Source organism: Pinus tabuliformis, chromosome 2_2 (assembly GCF_031772625.1).
Source record: "Pinus tabuliformis cultivar Carrire ecotype Pingquan chromosome 2_2, CPIR1, whole genome shotgun sequence".
NCBI classification, from domain to species: Eukaryota; Viridiplantae; Streptophyta; class Pinopsida; order Pinales; family Pinaceae; genus Pinus; species Pinus tabuliformis.
In genome coordinates this window covers 187,750,212-187,770,264 of record NC_142300.1, presented here as the reverse complement: position 1 = coordinate 187,770,264, position 20,053 = coordinate 187,750,212, and the positions used below count along the sequence as shown (strand labels likewise).

At 35.0% G+C, this 20,053-nt stretch overlaps 1 pseudogene; it reads right to left on the bottom strand.

Moving 5' to 3' along the window:
• Positions 1-9,300: 9,300 nt before the first annotated feature.
• Positions 9,301-10,625, bottom strand: LOC149192027 (uncharacterized; annotated as a pseudogene).
• Positions 10,626-20,053: the final 9,428 nt, after the last annotated feature.

Genomic DNA, 20,053 nt, shown 5'->3' with positions numbered 1-20,053 from the left:
ATTGTTAATAGTCATCTATTAGCTTTTTCTTAAATCTCTTAGCGGAGTTTAATTTTCTTATTATAAAGGTAAACATATTTAAAGAAGAGGTTACCAATCAAGAGAAGTTGGCAAAGTATCATAAAATCTGAAAATTTCTTTTTCATCAAATTATAATCATTTTGAGATTTCAAAATTTTATTAGGATCTTTCAGAGTTCTATCGTCAGTCAAGAAAAGTTATTTATAACCAAGTAAAGACACTTTACAGCAAAGCACCTTTAACTCTGAAATTGTCATTCTTAACTCTTAAGGAGTCAATGATTCTCCCTGTCCCAAAGAGTCTTATTTTTCTAAAGAATAATCCAGAAATATATTTAAACTTAAAAGATAAGAGGTCTCATCGTGAGCCTGCTTACCATGATCATAGGGGAAAAATAGGCTGACATTACCACCACTGCTAAACAAACCAGGGTAATGGCTTATGATTGCAAACAATTATAAGACGAGGGGTCTCATCACGAGCCAGCTTGTTCAGTCCAATTTTAACCAGTGAATGGCATTGTCAACTATCTGGCTACCATACTAGGACAATGGCTTTTAAGATTTATTTAAAAAAATAAAAAAAAATAAAAATAAAAAAAAAATACATATATAAATGGATTTATCTCTAGGTCAATAATTCTTGAAAAGATGAGATTTTGAATCATTGATGATTAAAAGGTAACCCTGTCGAAACTATAGATGTTTGCTGGCAGCAGTGGCTCTACCTATGACAAAGGAGTATATTTTAAAAGCTAAGCTGTAAAGTGACCCCTGCTTTATCTCTACAACTAATTAAGGACTGATGTAGAGTTTTGAAATATTTTAATGTATGAGAAATTTTAAGAAAAATTACAATTAGATGATTCTTGCTTTTATTCAGACTAATGGACTTAGTCAAGCATTTCACGCAAAATTTTCTCTTCTTTAATTATTTTTACTTTAATTTTAGGAAAATCTCATTCATAACAAGAAGAGATAACTGGTTCTTCTCCCGTGTGTCGCCAATTGTTGTGGTAAAAACACAACACCCCCCATTATTGATGCGTCCGCTTCGAATAATGGGGACCCTTTCTATAAAAATTTTGGCTAAGCACCTTTTTGATTTTGATTTTAATTGATTGCCCTATGCTTTCGTTAGTTTTTAGTTTTCTTTGGATTCTTGTTTTGATTGCTTTGTTAGAAATCGATTTTTTTACAAGCTTCCCTTTGACGCTTGTTTCGCCTCATTTGGTCAACTGGTTTGAAAATGGCACTCCTTTGAAATCTCATCATTTATCTAGCCTGGGTTAAAAATGCATAAAATGTACAATATCGCATTTTGTAAATAAATTTGTCCAATAACGCATTCAGTTTAAATATTAACTCGTAGAGGGTTTTACTAATATTTTTCATTATGCAGCCAAATAATTAAGCATCGAGACTTAAGAAATTCACTCAAATTTTCTAATCAAATCTTAATCTCGAAAAACCAAACATTCAAGTGGCTGTAGTTTATTTTTATTATTTTTCATTTATTTTCTAAGTGGCTGTAGTTTTATTTTTAGCTATAGTTTAAAAACTTATGTTCATAAAAACAAAATAAAAAATGAAAATTTAAGTTTAAAATTAAATTTTAAATTAATTAAATTAATTAATATATTATATAATTAATTTAATTAAATTAAAATTTAAAACAAACAAATTAAAAAAATATATAAAAAAAACAAATAAAAGATCGCATCGGGAGTTCTATTTTGCATTATATTAAAAAGCCCCGACACCTCCTTCCCGATTTGCCGATGCGATGAAGCAAAAGGAAATAACCATTCGCATCGGAACTTATATGCATACGAAACAAGTTCACTTGACATGTTTTAATTAGCCCCTCCATCCCCCGATGCGATGTGCCGATGAGAAATGTGCCGATAACGAAAAGGAATAAAATCAAAATTTTACATGGTTGGTTCACGAATTATTCCTTTAAATTCTCACGTATGGTGTATGTTAACATATGGTGTGATGTGTTTAGTTTAATATGCTTTAATATATTAACATATGGTGATATGTTTAACGTATGAGTAATAAGTAGTTTAGGTTAGTGTAGTTTACATATTAGTTTATATATGTGCTGTAGGTTAGTGTAGTTTATATATTAGTGTATATATGTGAGGAGTAGGGTTAGTTAATATATATTAATTAGTTTATATTAATTAATAATATGTAATATATTATATTATTTAAATTAATATATATTATTTAATTAATAGTTCAGATTAATTAATTTATAACATGTAAATAATTTATTTAATTTAGATTTAAATATTATTTAGAATTAGTTTTTAATTAGATTTAATTTGTTTATAAATAGTTAATTAGATATTTGTTAGTTAGTTTATAATTAGCAATTAAATTAAAATTAATTAAGGACTAATTCAGGATTTAATTTTTAATTCAAATTCTCATTTTTTTAGCCCAGCAACAGAATTTCCAGATTTACATCAGATTTGACCCATCAACTTTGGAAGCTCATAAATTGAGTTCTACTTGGCCAAATGAGGCCCAGGACGGCTCATTGGAAAGAGAAAATCAAGGAGAACATTTTGGAGGAGGTTTCACCAACAGAATTGATCATTTATTGGGCCAAAAATCAGGCAGAAGATCAGGCTCCGAATTTTGAAAACAAAATCAATTTTCTGAGTTATTGTTTTCAATTTCATTTATCCAAAGCCTCTTCTAATTGCAGATCCATTGGCCAATGATATCCTTTGCCAATCAAATCATTCCAAGCATCAATACAGAGCTTAGATTTTATTTTTTATTATTTATTTAAATAGAATTTGATTGGGTTTGATTTAATTGCCAGAAATGATATTTTGATTGCATTTTAATTTATTTTGATTTCTTTTGCAGGAAAACAATGGAAAAGATATGGAAAAAAGGATTTCAAGCAATGAGAATGCTCCAGCAATTAAAGATCAGAATCAGGAGCAATAAAATTATATTTGGCAGATTTCTCTTCAACAAACTCTCCTCTCCAAAAATTCCTTCACAAATATTATAAATAACAGATTGCAGAATGTAAAAGGGGCTGCTCTCCTCTGCAATTTTAGAGCTTCTAAAAGCACTATTGTAATTGGAATTTAGAGTTGTAGGAGGGAGGAGTGAAAAATCTCAGATCTGGGGATTATTGAGGATTTTCCCTTTGTATATTGAATTATGCATGAGGAACAAAGCTTGCACTATTGTGGCTCTAGTTTTCAAGGCAGAAGTTCAAGCAATATAAAGGGCTGTTGGAGACCAAGAACAGAGAAATGGATGCAATAAATTGGTATTTCTAATACTACTGTTTCAAATATCAGTTTTAATTTTATGGTGATATGAATGTGTCATTTTATTCATGTTTGTGCACTATTGTCAATATGGGTAATTTGTCTCAATTTTGTTATTATGTATCTCTGTTTTTATGGATTAATTTCTCATTTTGGAGTAACTACTTACTCTGAAATCTGTCTTATGAAACTGATTTATTGAATAATAATGTGTGTGAACTATTTCTACATATCATTATTCAATTATTGGATTTATTGATTTGATAATCAATATCATTTTGAGAACTACTTCCTGAATGTTGTTGATTTATTATTTCAGTTTTAAGGTCTCAATAGGATGTGTTTTGGTAACCATAATATCAGTTAATTGAACTACTTCATTAACTTGATATTCATTATAAGCAAGACATGTTTAAATCCTAATATTTTAATTATCTTGCTCTTAGTTGGGTTAGATCTATATCTGCCTAATTAAGATAGGATTTAGATTAGTTTCTTTTGCTTGCATCATAGAATAAACTTGCATTTAGAGTAAATTATACACTCTGTTAAGTCCTCTCTTCAAAGAGGCAAAACTTTAGTTGTGGCTTGGCTGAGCCCAAATCAGCTTAAGGGTCATTCTCTTGCCTGATCAGCAAGGAGAAGTGATCTGATGTCCCTGTCTATTGGTAGTTAAAGATACATTATAAACCAATAGCAATAGGGAGAAGGTAACTGGACCTAGATGAACAGTCGGAGCCACCACACCAAACGGAAAAGGAGCTGCTTTTAAGGTCCGGACCGGGTGGTTATCCCCCAATGTTGTTGTAGCGATTTTCGAGGCCTCAACATTTTTGGCGCTAGAAGGAGGGCCTGAGAAATTTTTCTATTGGAGTCTTTTCAATTTTAACATTTTGTTTATGGCTCCTCTCAAACTTCCAATTTGGAGTTGTATCCATGGACGTGCATCTTCCAATACTCCACCCGAAGTGGTAAGACTCTTGTCTCAGGCAAAGTTTAATGGTAAGAGAAATTCTTCTGCTTTTAATCATGTCTTTCAATTTATTCAAAATGTTTCAAATTATGATTTTCAAGGAATTGATGAAGGCATCTTATGCAGAATTTTTACTCTCACATTTGCGGCAAAAGCCAGAAACTGGTGCAAAACTCTTCCAGTTGCTTCAATCCATACCTGGGATCAATTTGTTACGATTTTCATTTGTAAATTTGACGCCTACGATTATGAACAGGTATGTCAAGAAATTGAATATCTACGAAGGTTTAAAAATGAATCTGTTAATGATTTTCATATTCGATTTCACTTGAATTGTTTAAGATTTAGCGATGAAGATAAACCTACAGAAGAAGAATCATTAGATTGGTTTAAATATATTAGTTCTCTTCCAACCATTCCCAATCCATATGAAATTGATTCAAGCTTTGTTCCATCCCCTTCCAATACAAATGAGAATCCCAATTTGGATGTGCAAATAAATGGTGATGAAGTGGTTTCACAAAGCTTGAAAAATATTTCCATTCAAATGCAAGAAGACAACAACAGCAATTTTGGAGAAAAAGCCGTCTTGAAATCTGAAAGCTACTTTGAAGTAAATTCGGAAAATCAAATCGCAAATCAGCAAGTACAAGCAGCAATCAAATTAAATAAAATGCAAACTGCTGTACAAATTTCTGAATTTCTCCATGATGAGCAAATGCAAAAATCAGAGAAGCAAAACAGCGTTCTTCAAGAAAGCATATGCACGCAAAGGAATGATCTACAATCTGAAATTTACTATGAGCATAACGCGCAAGAGCTCTCAAACAGAGACAGTTTTAAATACATTGTTTCAGGTTCACATTTTTCCCTTTATCCTGATATTTTCAATAATGGTAATATTTTTCCTCCTGGTATTGATGATATTTCAGAAATTAAAGAGGATGATTTAAATGAATTACCATTAAAGTTTTATCAAGATAAAGAAATAATAATCGATCATTCTTTTGCCATTAATGAACATGAAATTCTTGTCCCTTCTTGTTTTGATATATTGGATGAGATTGAAGGGAATTCTAGAGAGTCTTGTGAGGTCATTTATGATGATTACTCTGATATTGAGGATGTTGATTTCAATTTTTCTCAAGAGAATCCTCATGATAAAATTCAAATAACATCTGAGAATGAGGAACGCTTCAATTTAGAAATTATCCCAACTAATCCTCATTTTAGAGCAGCAAATTATCTTCATGATTTCACCATTCAAGAAAACATTCCAATTTATGATTCATATGAGGATCAAACTCTCATTCCTATTCATAATCATAATTCGTTTTCTAATTCACAAGTTGGAATTCAAAATTTTTCAAATTCCATAATTCTGGCCATTCCTTGTGAAAATGAAATCATTTCAAAACGATCCCAAATGTGTTGTAACATTAGTTGTACAAATAGTGATTTTATATTAGTTTTTCTTTCACAACTATTTTGTTTAAACTTAGATTTATTTTCTGATTTTATTTTGCAAAATTTTCACACTTTTCGCTGGCATATTGAACACCTTACTATCAAACACTCAATTGATGCATTGCCGAATTGGGAAATTGAAGTTTCATATTATAACCATGAACATAGAAAACTATTAATGTATCAATGTCAATCGATGTTCATTGCTTATCAAAAGCTTCTATCTTCTCAAAGGCAATATCAACGAGAGAATGTATTTTTGCAATCTGGCCAGCAATTCAATTTAATTAATAATTTTCCATGTCATTTGACGGACTTCCATTCATTTTTTACTGACTCATTTGAAAATTATTTGGAAGTTTTTCCTTCAAGGAGAATTGTCAATGATTTAACATTTGTACATAATACTAACAATTCTTTTTTTCAGGTCAAAGAATCTAAATACTCATCTTCACAATCTGGCCTGTTATCTCTTCCTTTGAATATTTCCCAATTTTTAATAGAAATCCATCCAGATTTCTATGACCCGATTGGTATTCAATTGGAAAGGAAATTTCATGAAAAAGAGATTTTAAATAAGTTACTAACAATAACTGTATATTCTGATTTCATATTTAATTTTTTTAGTTTAATTAGATTTGTATTTTTATTACTAACATTTGAACTGTACATACATGCAGCGATTAAAATGAGAAAATGGCTACACTGGAAATATGACTATACCTAGTCATTCTCATATATATGGTTAGAATAGGAGTAGAATTAATTTAGTTAGTTTGTTTTATGTAGTTAATTTATTTTCAACAGCTCTGTAGATTAAAAATAAAACAAAGCAATCAGCCATTCTCATGTATGTTCACTGAAACATTTTCTCCTTATCAGAAAGTTTTAATTCTTGCTTGCCTTTTAAAATTTCTTGCAGCAATACCTTAACTCTGCTTATTTTGAATAATGTCTTGATTAAATTCAGGTGAGGTTGCACTTGGCATCAATGGCCTCAAAGCCACTTTTCTTCATTTCGAGATTTCCTTCTAAGATTTTCTTTTGAAATTTTTATGGTAAGGATTTGAGGATATAAAAGCTTCACGATCCCATTATCCCATGAGATGTCTGATTGACTATGATAAGCCTAATTATAATTCAATCATTATTAGTCAATATAACCTGTCACGGTAATCATATGAAGTTCATATTATATTCCTCGGAATTTGCCAAAAACTGATCTTAAGGATGCCCATTTTGCCAAGTGCACACATTTAAATCTGTTTTGACATTTTTAAAATTAGTGGCTTAATCTCATTCTAATCTTTAGTTTATTATCTGATGCTGTAAAAAAGCATCATGTCTATTTACTAAAGGAATTATTAAAAAGTCACTATAACAATACAGATTTTTCTCAAGATTAATTCGGAATGAGCAGAGGTAATAAATTGTTACTTCACTTCGAAAGGGAAGCATAGTTTCATATTTATTTCTGGTAAAGTTTATATTCCATGAACATGAATGATTGATTTCATTTAGGCTGATTGCACACTTAAGCCTATTGTGTAGTTATGGAAGGAAAAGAAGGTTGGGTGATTATGAAATTTCACAAATCAAGAGATCAAGGGCTGACCTTGAGCTCAGAGATTGCACAATGCATAGTTAAGGCCAGGCTGGAGCGATGGATTTCGTAATTTTGGGGGCCAAGGTCTGGGCTTGAGCACTAGAACTGCACAATGCGTAGTTCTGGGAGGAAGGAACTACAAATTGGGCAGTTACAACGATGCAAGTTGAGGGTTGTAACTACGCTGTTATCTCAAAATCAGGCCTTGGAAGGCTGCAGACCAGGAAGACTTCAAGTAACTGTTTCAAACCTACTTTAGGCTAATGTTTAGCCTCCCCAACCTGAGAGGGCTCTCCCAAAGGATTAAAGGTTTTTGATTATGATCAAGATGGCTAACTCTTGTGAAACAACTAAGAAATGAAAATGGTGGAAACACAACTAACAAGTATCCATTGCGCTTATGGATTCATATATGATTCAGTATTCAAAGCAGGGTTGGCTTTGCATAGAAGTCAAGGCATTCAGATTTCAACACACCAAATACATAGAAGGCAGTTTATGAGTATATGAAGGAAATTAGAGCACTGTAAGCGATTTATAAGTAATCAGATACTCATAACACTGTAGATAACATGAAAAGAAAACAAAAGAAACTCATCACGTTGATCTATTTATGATTCTTGAGAAGCATAAGCCAGTACTATATTACCAAAAAACAAAGTCTTTACATAAGCCAAATATCAGAGCTTTTACTTATAAATTTCCAACCCCTATTACATTGCTCTTCCTCCTATATGTAGAGCTCTTCTACCTAACTAAGATTCCTACTCAAGCATGAGGGAAACTCGAATTCTCCTTATCATGACACCTATTGACATATTAAACTAACTATTAAAAGCAACTTACTACTAATTGACAGCTACAGAAACTTAAAACAATTAGGATTCTAATTCTACATCATGTTGAACATAACATTTATTACAATTAGGATTCATTCTTTGACAAGTGGTTTCCTTCAGCTTTAGCCTTGATGGATGTTTAAAGCTCTTTGCTGGCCCTTACTGTCTTATCTCTTCACTGCTGTTGAGAAATAGGAAACTGCCCCCGTTTTTATGCTTTTGGTTTCCTCAAAGATATTTGGAAGTAATTAACCATGTTGATATTCTTGAATTAGTCAATCAATCCATTGGAGTGCCACATCCTTCATGTTCTGTAAGCCTTTCCCATGTACATGTGTGATGACAAAACCTTTCAAAAAGATTTTTCGCTTTGTCAATCATAATTGATCAACCGAATTGTAACATGCAGCTACAGTAGTTTCGTGGCACGCTACGAAACTGCTATGTAATTTCAAAAACACAGTCTTCCTTTCATAGCTAAATTATCACCAATTTTCATGGTTTAAGCCCCTTACTCCCTTGATCACCTTGACAAGATTTGCTTGCAACTTTTCAAGAAACAAATATTGCTCCCGAGGAACAGATGCAATGACACCAATAACACCATTGACTGTTCCAAATATAACTGTAGGAATCTGGCTAGATCCTGAATCTAGTAGTCGTATAACAAGAGATCCATTCCTAATAAGATATAACAAAATCTCCTAAGTGGTATTCACCTACAACTTCCAATTTTCCTCTCTCTTCATCAGTTGTAGCATCGCTATTTTTCCTCACTGTAAAAAGGTTGAAATTGTTCTCTGCTCCAAGGTATAATATTGAATCAAGTTACATTTTGAAAGTGCATAGGAGCGCTGAGAGACCAGCGAACAAAACATTATCACTGTCCATAACACAGTCTTGTAATATGTCTAATATATTCTACTGTATCTTTAATGGTCCCTGGTCCTCATCTACTTCTCTTATCTGATAAGAGATATGCATGATCTGGAAATGAAAGTAATCAACATCAAGAACTTGTTGGCTAAATACCACTTGTTGGCTATCTGAAATATTTTTGAAGAACCTGAGAATCGAGATAACTTTAGCATTGGAATGAGTGTTGTATTTTGAATCTGCTCCAAACGATTTCACCTTATTGCAATAATGCAAGAGAATGGTCTTCTTCGGTTACCAAGGCCCTAAATCCATGAGACATATCTACACGCAGATAGTTATTTATAAAAACCTTTTGTAAGATACCCCTTTGAGGATCTAGTTCAACAATCTCCCTCAAAATTTCATTATTTTGACCATCATCCAGCATGATAGTCAAGAAACTCTGTTGTTGTCTAGGTGTTGCACCACTGCAAATGCTTTCTGCTCTGGTGATAACAGTAGGCCATCACTAATAATAGTTGGTTCACTTACTTTCTCAAGTAAATAAAGCTCACTACAAGTATTTCCAACTTTTATTAGTAATATATGTGAAGCAAATATTAATGCAAAAGCACCTACAAATTTTAATGGAAGGAGTTCTGCCTCAGATGAAAAGTCTTCAAAAAGACTAAAAAGAGTTGTCTTATGTAGTGACAGCTCTCCATTTGTAATGCCACTTGTAATAATAGTTGATCTTGCAGAATCCAAAGCAACCAATGTATCTTTTGTCACAGTTAGCTTGTCTAATGATAGGCCTCCATCATAGGTTGCCACTTCATGTTTCATTATTTGCCCATTCCTAGGATTCACTACCCAAACAGCCACACTTGATTTCCCAATAAAACCTATTGCATAAATTCCTTCTCTATCAGGAGATAGAACAATCCTTTCAACGCTGAGTTCAGTTTTCTCACTTCCAATAGAAAAGTCTGTTCGCCAAAGTAGTTCTCCATCAATGCCTGACACGACATTTATCCAACCTCTACCATAAAAAAGAATAGCATCCTCCTTGTCATTTTTTAAATCCGCCGGTACAGATAAAAGGCTCTTAGAAGAATTTGAGCCCTCCAAAAATGATTCCCATACCAACTGACCATCCGAAAGGTTCCAAGCTCTTAGAACACTTCCTGAACTGGACAAAGTAATGATATATTTTCCAAGGGCAATGTCAATTTCATCCACGACATCTGTTTCTGCCAACACGTGTCTTCAAAATATCTTGCCTCTACGTAGATTAAGAGATGCAATCACATTTTCTTCAGTGGCCACTATAAGATGCTTCCTCCCTGATTTCTGGCTATGGAAAACTGCATGCTTTACTTTGCCTATGTACTGCTGATGCCAACCTTTGACCCCGACTTGATCTTCGTAGAGCCCATTGCAGGAGATGATGCGAAACCTTGCAAAAATGGCTATGAAAATGGCGAACATGAAACCTGCCCTGAGTATGTTGGGACTTTCCTTGTGTAATCTATCGCCAGTAGACGCCATGCTCTGCTACTTTACTGATTTCCAGAGAAGAAAATACTTTGTGAGCTTGTGTTCGGGAGGAAGTAAAAGATCGGAAAATGGCGTCTTTGATTTGGAGAAACTGGGATTTGTTGAGATTTTGGGCAGCAATAGAACATCTTACCCCTAACAGAACTATCTCTGGTTCAGCATTGAAACGATATGCCTGCAACATTTGTAACCACGATGCCTCCTCCTACATCAAGTAGCATCTTCATCATAGAACAGGGACCTAATGTGGTTCGAATAATATCTGCAACAGCCTTTGATGCTTGAATATTTGCATGGCTCACCCTATTTCCAATATCCCACTTTATAACGTCATTCAAAACGAGAATAGAAGCATACATGGCTGCAAGTGAAGCGGCTAGCAGCCCGTCGAGGGAACAAATGCTAGACTGGACAAAAACCACCGAATCACAGCTGAATTTGACAAGGGAAAGTGTATAAGATAACAACTGTTGATGTAAATACATTGGATTTTTGTAAATATGACATCTGAGGTGAGATTTGCTATGGATCAACAAGAATTCCTGATTTCGTAGCGCAGTTAGTGCAAAATCAGATTTTTGCGCTACGAAGTCACCTACACTGGATTTCTGCGCTATGAACTTCGAAATGAGTTTAGACATATGATATGCATGTGATATATGAGACCAATGATAGACTAAAACAGAGAATTGACCCCATGTGACATACTAACAAGACTCTTAACCAGACTCTAAAACAAGATGAAAAGACTAGACCCAAACTGACACCAACCCGTTGACAAATTTAAAAAATTGATGTTCAGAATTTAAAATATTTTTTCTTGAGTGATAAAAGGTGGCTCCACTTGGGATAGTGTGCCCCTGTAGTACACTAAGAACATGCAGGTCCAGTGCTTTGTCCTCTTTATGAAAAACATAGATTTTCTTGACAAACATCCCTTTCCAGCTTCTTGAGCTTTCACCTCAGGCTTAAGCTTGATGATCACTGTATGAGAAAGAAATCTACATCTACTTAAAAATGCTCAGTCAACCTTGAGCTTATTTGCATTTTCCTACCTACCTACCCTATCAATTCAAACTTCTTTCAGCTCAATCAAAGTTAAATTTCCAATGTAGCCAATCATTTGTCTTATCTGATATTTGAGTTTTTTGACTGCAACGGAGTTCAGAGCCACTATGATATTGTGATGACCACTGCCACTGAAATTGCCTCTAATCTTCATAGAAAAACTGAAAAACTGGAGAGTAAAATTCTTCCATGTATTTAGCTATAGGATCCCAAAATACATGATCAGCTTGATGATTCTTGTAACTTTCTGGCTATGCAAACTGATCTTCAATAACAATGTATTTTCCCTCAATCGTGAAAGAGAAAGGAAGCAACACTCTCTCCTTGTGTTCTGCCATAGAAAGCTTCTGAAAATAATGATCATGATTATGAAGACTATATGATTGTATTTGACCTTTTAAACCTTCAATGTCTTTCTCAATGTCCTTAGCAACTTCATCCAAAAATTTCATCTTATCTTCTGTCTTGCATTGAAATGATTTTAGATAAGAAGACAAGGACAAGAAAAAATTTCCTCTATTTCTTCATTAATATGATCATTATTCCATTGTTTGAAACCTTGAATTGAAGGAGAGTTTGCCACCACCTCTGATCTATCTATCCATTCCTCCAAGAACATAAACCAAAAGTCTTCAAATGACTTAATGGATTTGGCAGGAAAGCTTTCAATCCACCATTTACATTTCCCTTGAAATGAATCATAGAACAACATAATGTAAACATCCTCATGTTTAACTCTAAGAAGCTCGGTAAAATCACAGAAATCTGATATATGCTTCAAAGTTAAACTCAAATCTTCTCCATTTAATTTTGGACCATTCCTTAGAAAATATGTGTCTTTGGGAAAATGATTTGGGAAACCATGAATTCTTGAAAAATTTATGCATGCATACCTTGAAATAAGAATGGTAGCATCTGGGTCCTTCATAACTCCAGTGGAATCACCATGAATCTATGAGTTTCGAATTCTTCAACAATAGAGTCGCCAAGGTAGATTTGCAGCCTCAAAAATTATTCTGAGCTCCTACTACCTTCAGAAGTTCAGTCTTTTGTTTTCGGGAAAGAATAATCTTCAGACTCCCAGCAGACGCACCAAAATGTTATCTCAAAATCAGGCCCTGGAAGGCTGCTGTTGGGTCCCTATAATACTAGTGATTACCCCATTACTATTGTAGTTATACCCCTTATTTATATTGTTGTGCCCCTATTACCTCCATATTGTTATTTCTGTGCCCCATAGAATCCCTCTATTGTTATTTTTGTGGCTTTATATTATTATTGTTAGGTCGGCTGGATTATATTGTGACTCCCTAGACTCCTATATATAGAAAGGAGGTTTTGTCATTTGTATCATCCAAGAATTGTTCATTTATGTAATGTAAAGGAGGTTTCCCCCTCGAAGAGGCTGAATTCTAAGGCGTTGATCTATCTTTTCTATCTTTTCTTGAGCTGGTTTCATAACATTTGGTATCAGAGCTTTGGATTCTAGGGTTTCGCTGCTCCAAACAGGTCATCGTGGCATTTTCGCTATAACTTTTTTTCTGTGACGTTTCAGAAGTTGCAAAAAAAACCCATTTGAGAAGAATTGGCGCTGAACCTTGGGTCCGAATTTCAGAGCTTTTCTCGCGATATTTTCGGAGATATGATCTGAGGAAGTTGGTCTTTTTGCAGACTCCTGAATTACATTGAAAACAGGTGACCTGGGGAAAATCGTCATAAATCTCTCTCTGAGGATCGGATGATAATTTCGTAAAAGGGTACAGAAAGAGGACGGACTTTAGTTTCTTGTGTGTGTGTTTCAGATTCAAAGGTTGAAACAGTGACTCGTGGCACGTCGTACAAGTTCGCTCTACTGAACCAGTCTAAAAGCAAGTCACTGTGGGAGATTTCACATAACTCTTCCTTGGAGAATCCAATTTGGCTTAGACTTGTGGCATTGGAAAGAGGACGTAGAAGGCTACTACAGGTAGCAATTTCAGAATTGGAGGATCCGAAATTACAGAGATACATCAGATTCAATATCAGGCTTCTATAAAGTGAAAAAAGGTGTGTAGTTTTTTTTTTAATTTTTGTGTAAGCTTGGTTCAACGGATTCAAAGGGCATAATAAAACTTTATTATCGGTAACTGATGCCCCAAGGAAAGAAAATGCAAACACCTAGTAAGGAACCTGAAAGCTCTAGCATGACTCATGAAGAAGAGGAAGAAATGCTACATGATATATCAAAATTACAAGAACAAGTGCAACAAATGTCACGCTCACAAAAGCTAACAGAAGCTAAGATAAGTGGCGTGGAATCTAAGTTAAATGGCGTGGAATCTAAGATAAAGGGAATGGAAGCTAAGATGGATGGCATGGAAGCTAAGATTGACGCTAAATTTGATGGCATGGATGATAAGATGGATGAATTGAAGAAGTTGCTACAAGAAAGGGTCACTAATGGTGAAAAGGTAGTAAAGGAAACTCATGATGAGAATAAAAGAAATGTTAATCATGATTCCATAGACTCTAATGTTGGATCGAAGACTCACCATGTTCCAAAAATCGATGTGAGGAAGTTTGATGGCAAGGATCCCGCCACATGGATATTACAGATGGAGCAATTCTTCGATCTCAATGATGTGCAAAACACACAAAAGGTACGTATGGCAACTTTATATTTGGAACCAAATCAGTTTGTATGGTATCAATGGCTTTGTTCTCGTAAACAATTTATCACTTGGGCAATTTTTACGGAAGAATTGATAGCACATTATGAGGATACAAAAAGCAACACTTTTTTTAGCCAATTGATAAGTCTCAAACAAAAGGGTTCAATAATGGAGCACATTGAGGAGTTCCAAAAATTGAACATAAGGGTAAAAGATATTCCAGAGGAGCATAGGATTGATGTGTTCATAGGGTCTTTAAAGGATAATATCCAACATGATGTGCGCCTTTGGGAACCTGATTCATTAGAGAAGGCATTCAGGTTAGCAAGAAAAATGGAAAGCAAAATTATGGCAACTAGGAAGCATACCGTTCACAACTATAAAGACGGAAGTGTTGTTGCCCATAGTCTTCCACAACCTACAAGGTTGACACCACAACAATTGGAAGAAAAAAGAGCAAAAGGGCTTTGTTACAATTGTGATAGCAAATACACAAAAGGTCATAAGTGTGCTGAGAAGAAATTATTCTACATAGATTGTGAAGAGGAAGAAGAAAAGGAGCAAGAAAGGTCAAAAGAAGAGGATATATTCCAGGAACAAAGCCTAGATGAAGAACAAATAAATCCGACCATATCTTGTAATGCATTGGCAGGAATTACCACTCCTCAAACCATCAAGATAGTAGGACAAATCAAGAAGAAAAAGGTAATAGTGTTGATTGATTCAGGAAGCACCCACAATTTTATTCATTGTAGGGTAGCAAAAGAATTGAATTGCTTCCTATATCCAGCACCAGAGTGTCAAGTGATGATTGCAAATGGAGGAACAATAAATTGTTCTGGAAAGTGCCATAATATCAAGCTATCCATGGGAGAATATGTATTGACTAGCCCAATGCTTTCCATTCCAATGGGAGGTGCTGATGTTGTACTAGGAGTCCAATGGCTACAATCCTTGGGTACAATAGCTTTTAATTTTCAAGAACTTTTCATGAAATTTTCTGTGGAAGGAAAGGAAGTTGAATTAAGGGGTATTGCAGGGAAACCAGGAAAGATAATCAGCTCTAATGGCATGACAAAGCTTCTAAAAAAGGAGCAAAGAGGTGTAATTGCACAATTATGTTCGCTAGATGTTTCCACATTGGAATCATCTATTTCTCCAGATCTCCAAAAAGTCCTGGACAATCATTCCAAGGTATTTGAGACTCCCAAAGGTCTCCCACCTATGCGTGATCATGATCATGCTATTCATCTGATTCCAGGAAGTGTTCCTCCAAACATCAGGCCGTACAGATATCCCTATGTCCAAAAAAGTGAAATTGAACGTATGGTTGCAGAAATGCTAGAGGCGGGTATAATTCAACCGAGTCAAAGTTCTTTCTCAACTCCAGTAGTATTGGTGCACAAGAAGGATGGATCATGGCGCATGTGTCCGGATTATAGGGAGCTCAACAAGCTCACTATTAAAGATAAGTTCCCCATTCCTGTTATTGATGAATTACTGGATGAATTGCATGGATCAATTTACTTCACCAAGTTGGATCTTCGTTCGGGATATCATCAAATCAGAATGAAGATTGAAGACATTCCGAAAACGGCATTTGAGGGTCATTATGAATTTTTGGTCATGCCTTTTGGCCTTACCAATGCACCTTCAACATTTCAAGGTTTGATGAATTCAATTTTCAAACCATTCCTTAGAAAATTTGTGTTAGTATTTTTTGATGATATACTAATCTACAGCAAGTCTTGGAAGGATCATGTTGAACATGTTGACAGGGTGCTACAACTATTGGAGGAGAAACAATTATATGCAAAAAGATCCAAATGTTTCTTTGGAGTCCAGGAGGTGGAATATTTGGGTCATATTGTATCTCATGAAGGAGTTAAGGTAGACCCTAGCAAAATTAAAGCCATTAAGGAATGGAAAATCCCCACATCCATAAAGCATCTGCGAGGATTTCTTGGGTTGACAGGGTATTATCGCAAGTTTGTTAAGAATTATGGGAGAATAGCAGCACCTCTAACAACATTATTGAAGAAAGATTCATTTTCATGGACTCCGGAAGCAACAAAGGCCTTTGAACATCTTAAAGAGGCAATGTGCCAAGCACCGGTCTTAGCTACACCGGACTTCACAAAAACCTTTATTGTGGAATGTGATGCTTCAGGAAATGGAATTGGTGCTGTTCTAATGCAAGATGAAAGACCCATTGCTTTTGAAAGTCGTCCAATCAAGGGAAAGTTTTTAAGCAAAGCTATTTATGAGAAGGAAATGTTGGCAATACTCCATGCACTTAAGAAATGGCGACCCTACCTAATGGGAAGACACTTCAAGGTAAAAACGGATCATGATATCCTTAAATACTTTTTAGAACAAAGATTATCCTCTGAAGAGCAACAAAAGTGGGTCACAAAGATGTTGGGTTATGACTTTGAAATCATCTACAAAAAAGGGAAGCAAAATGTTGTGGCAGATGCACTCTCAAGAAAGGATGAGGATGTGGAAGCATTGTTGTGTGCCATTTCTATTATCCAACCAGATTGGATAAACGAAGCAAGGGAGGAATGGAAGAATGACGAAGAAGTGTGGGCACTTATTCGAAAGTTACAACAAGATTCCAGTACTTCTGATACATTTAGCTGGCAAAATGATTCGTTATGGTACAAAGATCGCTTATACCTCTGTAAGGATTCCCAGTTAAAACAAAAGATTCTTATGGAATTGCACACTTCTCCCTTAGGAGGGCACTCAGGATTTTTAAAAACTTACCACAGGGTTAAGAAGGAATTTTTTTGGGATGGCCTTAAATCAGATATTCAAAAGTTTGTGGCGGAATGTTTGGTTTGCCAGCAAAATAAAGTTGAAACAATTAAGACACCGGGTCTATTACAACCTTTATCCATTCCAAGCCAACGTTGGGAGGAGGTTTCAATGGATTTTATCACAGGTTTACCCAAGTCTGAGGGAAAGAGTGTCATCATGGTGGTAGTTGACAGACTTACCAAGTATGCACACTTTTGTGCATTATCACATCCATTTAAAGCCAGTACAGTTTCTACTGCATTTATGGAAACAGTTCAAAAGCTACATGGAAACCCAAAGATTATTGTAAGTGACAGAGATCCCATTTTCACTGGAAATTTTTGGACAGAATTATTTTCTTGTCTTGGTACTCAGTTAGCTCATAGCTCATCTTATCATCCTCAATCTGATGGGCAAACTGAGATAGTAAACAAATGTTTGGAAGGATATCTTCGTTGCTTTGTATCTGATAAGCAGACACAATGGGTCAAATGGTTGCCTCTGGCTGAATGGTGGTATAACACTTCCTTCCATACAGCAACAAAAATGACCCCATTTATGGCACTTTATGGGTATCAACCACCATCCATCACATCATATTTAAGAGAAAATTCTAAGGTTCAAGCAGTGGAACATCACATCGAACATCAACAACAAGTCCTCCAACTCTTAAAGGATAACCTAGTGTTGGCACAAAATAGAATGAAACAACAGGCAGATCAACATCGCAGTGAAAGAAGTTTTGATGTAGGTGATTGGGTATTCCTACGGCTACAACCATATAAGCAAATGTCCCTAAAGCAAGCTAAGAAGGATAATAAATTATCACCAAAGTATTATGGTCCGTACAAGGTGTTGCAAAAGATTGGTACTATGGCATACAAATTGGAGCTTCCTGCAGCTTCTCGATTGCACCCAGTTTTCCATGTTTCATGTTTAAAGAAGGTTATAGGTGACAAGCTCCCAATTCAAACAATATTGCCAGAACTTGATGAGGAAGGAAAAAATATATTGGAACCGGAAGCAGTCACAGAAACAAGAACTCGACAGCTATGAAATCGATCAATTTCAGAGTATCTTATCAAGTGGAAGAACTTATCCGCTGAAGATTCCACATGGGAGGATGAGAATTTTATGCAGAAGTATCCAGAACTACTCAAGCGTTGAGGACAACACTTTTTTGAAGGAGAGGGGCATGTTGGGTCCCTATAATACTAGTGATTACCCCATTACTATTGTAGTTATACCCCTTATTTATATTGTTGTGCCCCTATTACCCCCATATTGTTATTTCTGTGCCCCATAGAATCCCTCTATTGTTATTTTTGTGGCTTTATATTATTATTGTTAGGTCGGCTGGATTATATTGTGACTCCCTAGACTCCTATATATAGAAAGGAGGTTTTGTCATTTGTATCATCCAAGAATTGTTCATTTATGTAATGTAAAGGAGGTTGCCCCCTCGAAGAGGCTGAATTCTAAGGTGTTGATCTATCTTTTCTATCTTTTCTTGAGCTGGTTTCATAACAGCTACATACCAAGAAGACTTCAAGTAATTGTTTCAAACCTACTTTAGGATGAGGTTTTGCCTCCCCAACCTGAGAGGGCTCTCTCAAAGGATTAAAGGTTTTTGATTATGATCAAGATGGCTAAGTCTTGTGAAACAACTAAGAAATGAAAATGGTGGAAACACAACTAACAAGTATCCATTGGGCTTATGGAGTCATATATGATTCAGTATTCACAGCAGGGTTGGATTTTCATAGAAGTCAAGGCATTCAAATTTCAACACACCAAATACATAGAAGGAAGTTTATGAGTATATGAAGGAAATTAGAGCACTGTAAGCGATTTCTAAGTAATTAGATACTCATAACACTGTAAATAACATGAAAATACAACAAAAGAAACTCATCACATTGATCTCTTTATGATTCTTGAGAAGCATAAGCCAATATTGTATTACCAAAAAACAGAGTCTTTACATAAGTCAAATATCAGAGCTTTTACTTATAAATTTCCAACCCCTATTACATTGCTCTTCCTCCTATATATAGAGCTCTTCTACCTAACTGAGATTCTTCCTCAAGCATGAGGGGAACTCGAATTCTCCTTATCATGAAACCTATTGACATATTAAACTAACTATTAAAAGCAACTTACTACTAATTGACAGCTCCAGAAACCTAAAACAATTAGGATTCTAATTCTACATCATGCTGAACATAGCATTTATTACAATCAAGATTCATTCTCTGACAAGTGGTTTCCTTCAGCTTTAGCCTTGATGGACGTTTAAAGCTCTTTGCTGGCCCTTACTGTCTTATCTCTTCACTGCTGTTGAGAAATAAGAAACTGCCCATGTTTTTATGCTTTTGGTTTCCTCAAAGATATTCATAAGTAATTATTCACGTTGATCTTCTTGAATTAGTTAATCAATCCATTGGAGTGCCACGTCCTTCATGTTCTGTAAGCCTTTCCCATGTACATGTGTGATGAAAAAACCTTTCAAAAAGATTTGCTGCTTTGTCAATCATAATTGATCAACCGAAACATGCAAAACTGGTGTGTAATTTCAAAAACACAGTCTTCCTTTCATAGCTAAATGATTGCCACTATTCATGGTTTAAGCCCCTTACTCCCTTGATCACCTTGACAAGATTTTCTTGCAACTTTTCAAGAAACAAATATTGCTCCCGAGGAAGAGATGCAATGACACCAATAACACCATTGACTGTTCCAAATATAACTGTAGGAATCTGGCTAGATTCTGAATCTGGTATTCGTATAACAAGAGATCCATGCCTAATAAGATATAACAAACTCTCCTAAGTTGTATTCACCTACAACTTCCAATTTTCCTCTCTCTTCATCAGTTTCAGCATCGCTATTTTT